The sequence below is a fragment of the Emys orbicularis genome, chromosome 13 (assembly GCF_028017835.1).
Source record: "Emys orbicularis isolate rEmyOrb1 chromosome 13, rEmyOrb1.hap1, whole genome shotgun sequence".
Lineage (NCBI taxonomy): Eukaryota > Metazoa > Chordata > Testudines > Emydidae > Emys > Emys orbicularis.
Genome location: NC_088695.1, coordinates 2,876,618 through 2,882,780, shown reverse-complemented (window position 1 = coordinate 2,882,780; position 6,163 = coordinate 2,876,618).

Below are 6,163 nucleotides of genomic sequence, written 5' to 3'. Positions count from 1 at the left end.
CTGGACACCAGCTACCGGACCTGGCCGCGGGGGTAGGGGCACTGCGTGATTGATGGGCGGGCGGAGGTTTAGGTCCCAGATTCACGGGAGAGCTGGAGCGGGGGTAAGACTGGGCGGGCTCCGGGGCGTGTGTGTCAGCGCCCCCCTCAATCGGGGTGGGCGGAGTGTGCCCGTGCAGTAGGGTTTGTAGCTATACCTGGTGCACCCAGCTTTCCCCTGGCCCCCAACATCATCACTTTCCTGCCTCCAGTCCAGCCTGGGACTGGGTTGCTCGAGGAAGTACATGAGCATTGGTGCTTAGGAGAGCCATGCTTCCTACAAGGGAGGCTCGGGCAGCGTCTCTGCTTTATCGCATGTTGCCATCCTGGCCTTCCAAACATAGCTGCTCCAAGTGGGCGACTGTCTCTTAGTGACAGAGGAACGAGTGTAAACCAATACATTGCATCAGCCAAAAACATTCGCTAGACAGTCTGGAGGCACCTAGACTGAATTTAATCAGTATAGAAAGTGGACCAATACAAGATATTACCTAACTGACCTTGTCTCTCTAATATCCTGGGACCAACGCAAGAACATCAACACCGCAAAATAATGTTAGCTAGCTCTTATGTATTGCTTATTAGTAGATCTCTCAGAAGTGCTATTAACTTGATCAGCACTGAGCAAGAACAAAAATCAAAAACTTGAATGTATATCTGCTGTCCGGATTTGATGCTAAGCCTCCCTATTAAGACAAAAAATGCTAAAAAAAAGAAAGAGGTGAGCAAGCTACTACTGACCTCCCTGAAATCTTTCTTTCCTCCTAGAGAAGGCAGTGAAGCCCCCACAGATTTACTTTAAATCAGTGTTGAAGGGACATCTATTACTCTAGTGGCATGAGATGGCATATGCACTTTAGATCCCCAAATCCAAAGCAAGTAGTGAAGTAGGAGACAAAGGTACTTCTATAATTAAAATATATACATTATAATAGTAATAAGATAATTGTGGCCCTTTATCTCCCCCCCCAAAGTCCAGTCCACCCGAAAACTCCCCCAGCCCAAGCAGAGTGCTGACCCTGTAAAAGGAGAAGGACTAGAGACATCATGAAGTGCACAAGGGATTTTGCTATTGATTTTATGTCAAAAGTGCTCAGATGCTATTGTGATTGGCAGAAGTGTAAGTAAAACTAAGATAGATTGATATTCCTGCTAGTCTTCAATATCTGGAAAAGGGACGGTATACTTGAATTTGTTGTTTAATCATCAATTACATGGAACTGACAATTTGTTCCATCTGAATGGGTATTAACGCTCTAATACCCATTAGATACCCTAAGTGTTCAGCATGCTGTTCAAGGTATACACTTTACTTATACATACTGCATGAAAAAAGAGTGTTCTCCAACTTCCATTCTGGATAAATATCATTTTATGTAAAGGTCATTATTGCTATTATTTCTTGGAGAACAGCAGCTACCTTTGCCTCTGGACATGATATACTGGGAAGATTTTAGCTCTCACAAAATGTCCTATGCTTCAGTTTCTCTTAAAAGCTTGGCAGGTAGGCCACCCTTCCCCATAAGCCGAACGTGTATTAAATCTAATGAACAATGCCATGTTATGCAGTATTCATTTTTGAAAGTTTATAATAAACGATGCTCTGGGTGGGGAGGGGAGGAGGAGGAGGAGTGGGGGTGCAAGGTGGAAGTTTCGCCTAGGGCGCAAAATATCCTTGCACCGGCCCTGTGTGGCAATGCCCCCTCCCGGTTGGAGTCCTACCCCCTGGGCCGAACTGAGCTGCGACGGTACCGACTGCAACCTGCAGCACATCAGCGACCAGGAGAACATAGACGGTAAAAAGGGTGGGGGTGCTCTGGGGTGGGGAGCTCCCCGCAGCCAGGGGAGCCGGGGAAATCCCCACTCCCTCCACCCACAGGGGCAGCCCTAGGGAAATGCAGCCCTACCACATGCAGAAGAGGAGCCGGTGGGGAGCGAGCTCTCTGCTGTCCTGCTTATGGGGGAAACCCTCAGCCCTCTCCGCCCCCACACACACACTCTGGGGGCCCCCATCGCCTCTTCCTTGCCTCTCAATGTTCAATCACTTCTCTCCCCCAGGCGTAGGGTTACCATATTTAAAAAATAAAAAAAGAGGACACTCCACGGGCCCTGGCCCTGCCCCTTTCCCACCCCTGGCCCCGCCCCAACTCCGCCCTTTCCCCGCCCCTTCCCCAAAGTCCCCGCCCTAACTCCCCCTCCTCCCTCCCAGCCATGCGAAAAGGGCTGCCCGAGCGCTACCGGCTTTACGGTTTGCCGGGCAGCCCCCAGACCCTGCGCCCCCGGCCGGCGCTTCCCCAGCGCAGCTGGAGCCCGGGAGGGGAAGCGCCCAGCCACGGGCGCAGGGTCTGGAGGCTGCCCGGCAAACCATGAAGCCGGTAGCGCTCGGGCTTCGGGCAGCCCCTATGCCTCCGGACCCTGCGCCCCCGGCCGGGCACTTCTCCTCCCTGGCTCCAGCTGCTCTGCTCCTCCCCTGACTGAGACTTCGGCTCTGTTTAAGAGCCAAGCTGCCCGAGCCAGCGCTACCGGCTTCGGGCAGCCCCCTTGCCTCCGGACCCTGCGCCGCCGGAGCAGAGCAGCTGGAGCCCGGGAAGGGAAGTGCCCGGCCGGCGGCTCGGGGTCCGGAGGCACGGGGGCTGCCCGAAGCCGATAGCGCTGGCTCGGGCAGCTTGGCTCTTAAACAGAGCCGAAGTCTGAGTCAGGGGAGGAGCAGAGCAGCTGTGGGAGAGGAAGTGCCCGGCCGGTATTTTTCCCGGACATGTTCGGCTTTTTGGCAATTCCCCCCGGACGGGGGTTTGATTGCCGAAAAGCCAGACATGTCCGGGAAAAACCGGACGTATGGTAACCCTACCCAGGCGGGACCTATTCTCCTCCCCCCATCCCCCACTTCCAGTTTTTTTTCCCTGTGAGACAGAGTCTTTGTTTGGGTTTTTTATGCCTTTGGATGCCCCTGTCCCTGTACGTCCCAATGCAGCATTATTTACCCCATCCTAATATGTCATGATGTAGCCCTATTTAACCCCCCCCCTCCGCACACCTGAGACCTTTGTGGATCCCACCTCCCCAAGCCTGTGGTTCACAGCCTTGGGCTCTTAGTGTGGATTCTTGCCATGTCCACTGTGATGGGGCGTTATTTCCCTGCCTACTCAGCTGATCTGAGCCTTCCATAGTGTAGTTCTCCCCCGTTAACATTGGATGAAAGACTGTGCGATTTTGGCATATATATTAGCATTTCTTCTTTTTGATCGGAGTTTGGCCCGCACAGATTCTTCTCCCCATACAGATCCAGTGTCTTCCGTTCGCTCCATGCTGGAGTTCGTTTGCGATTCTGGGACTGCATGGTCACCTGTGCTGCTGAGCTAGCCACGCTGACCAAACAGGAAATGAAATTCAAAAGTTCCTGGGGCTTTTCCTGTGTACCTGGCTAGTGCATCGGAGTTGAAAGTGCTGTACAGAGCGGTCACATTGGAGCACTCTGGGATAGCTCCCGGAGGCCAATACCGTCAAATTGCGTCTGCACTACCCCAAATTTGACCCAGCAAAGTCAATTTTAGCGCTACTCCCCTCGCCGGGGAGGAGTATAGCAGTCAATTTTAAGAGCTTTTTAGATCAATGGAACGGGGTTGGTTGTGTAACCACATTGCTTATAAAATTGACCTAAGGCAGCTAAATTTGACCTAACCTCGTAGTGTAGACCAGGGCTAAGAAAAAGAACTTGTAAAACTATGTGTAACAGTGCCATCTGTTGGCTTTCACCATAATTATATCCCCTAGCTTGACCAGAAGTTATTGGGCTGTATGAAGTAATGTCTGGGTGGGATTCTCTGGCTTGTATCATGTTAGCGGTCAGAACAGAGGGTCAGAATGGCTTTAACATCTGTTAATTTGGGGCAGATTTTGCTTTGGCAGGAGACACATTTTTTCAAAAAAAGTGACTGAGGTTACACTCAAACACACAACTACACTTGTGCATAGTTAATGCAGTTGTGCATAGGCACGCACAAATGCCCAGCTAGCTATTTAACTAGCCACATCCTGGTGAGTTTATTGCATTTGCAAGTGTAGTTCATAACAAGTGTGTCTACAAATCACACACTTGCACAGGCCTTTCCAATCTTGAGTCCTTTGAAAATGCGGCAGCCTAAGGTAACCCATACCAGCTAACAATGGTTTTCCTCATTGACATATAGACAGTGGGACAATTGGCTAGTTTTTACCAAAATTCACTAGGTTTGGCAGAATTTGATTTTTTATATAAATATACATAATTTCAATAGATAATATCTATGTTTATTTTACTGTTTTTATTTTTATCAATTTAAATTTTCACAGTTATGGAACATTACGGGGGATGGTCAGACAATTATTTAATGACAGATGTTGAGATTCAAAACGTTTAAGTTTTATTACCATTAAAACACAAATTGTCAATATCACATGTCAAAGCATAAAAAATAAATATCCTTAAATCAAACTCTAATAAGATCTCAAGCAGCATTTTTCTTACCTTGCCTACCTGTACATTTCAATTATTATTTATAAAACTATATTTTGTCTGTATGATGAAATTGATGTTTACCAACATTTACCAATAAACATTGAATCCTTTGTTTCAGGGTCAGGCAGCATGGCAGAAAAGTTGCTGTGTGAACACACACTGAACCCTGGACTTTGTAACAAGTAAAGGTGCCTGTGCCTTTAATCATCAGTTACTAAGGGTATGTCTTCACTACCAACGTTAAAGCGCTGCCGCGGCTGTGCAGTCGCGGCACCAGCGCTGGGAGAGAGTTTTCCCAGTGCTGTAAAAAAACCACTCCCATGAGGGGAATAGCTACCAGTGCTGGGAGTGCGGCTCCCAACGCTGGTGCACTGTCTACACTGGTGCTTTATAGCACTGAAACGTGCATCGCTCGGGGGGCGTTTTTTCACACCCCTGAGCGAGAAAGTTATAGCGCTGTAAAGTGCCAGTGTAGACAAACCCTAAATCACGGTTAACAGAGAGTTGCCTTAGGTGCTGATACTTCCTGCTAGAGAGTCCAAGTTTCTCTGCAAAGGCATCAGCCTCTCTGATTGTCTAACCTGTTCTTAAAAACCTCCAGTGATGGAGATTCCACAACCTCCCTAGGCAATTTGTTCTAGTGCTTAACCACCCTGACAGTTAGGAAGATTTTTCTAATATCTAAACTAAATATCCTTTGATGCAATTTAAGCCCATTGCTTCTTGTCCTGTCCTCAGTGGATAAGGAGAACAATTTATCACCCTCCTCTTTACAACCTTTTAGGTGCTTGAAGACTGTTATCATTCCCCTCTTCAGTCTTCTCTTCTACAGACTAAACAAACCTATTTTTTATAAACTTTCCTCATAGGTTATTTTTCTAGATCTTTAATCATTTTTGTTGCTGTCTATGGGACTTTCTCCAATTTGTCCCCAAGTGTGGTGCCCATAACTGAACACTGTACTCTAGTTGAGGCCTTATCAGTGCTTAGTAGATTAGAAGAATTACTTCTCGTTTCCAGCTTACAACATTCCTGTTGGAACATCATTCTGGGATGTATTCTTTTTTTGTAACCGTATTACACTGTTGACTCATATTTAGTTTGAGATCCACAATAACCCCCAGATCCTTTCCTGCTCTATTACCTCCTAGGTTTCAGAGTAGCAGCCGTGTTAGTCTGTATCCGCAAAAAGAACAGGAGTACTTGTGGCACCTTAGAGACTAACAAATTTATTAGAGCATAAGCTTTCGTGGGCTACAACCCACTTCTTCGGATCCGAAGAAGTGGGTTGTAGCCCACGAAAGCTTATGCTCTAATAAATTTGTTAGTCTCTAAGGTGCCACAAGTACTCCTGTTCTTATTACCTCCTAGGCAGGCCTTTCCCGTTTTGTATTTGTGTAACTGATTATTCCTTCCTTGTACTTTGCATTTGTCCACAGAATTTAATTTATGTGTAAAATGTCTTCTTGTTCCCCTTCATGTCCCTAGCTGGTTAAATCTGGTTTTGTGCCTTAGCCTTCCTAATTTTATCCCTACATGCTTGTCTTGTTCTTTTATATTCATCCTTCATAATTTGACCTACTTTCTACTTTTTGTAGGACTCTTTTTTGAGTTTCAGGTCAAAAATGTT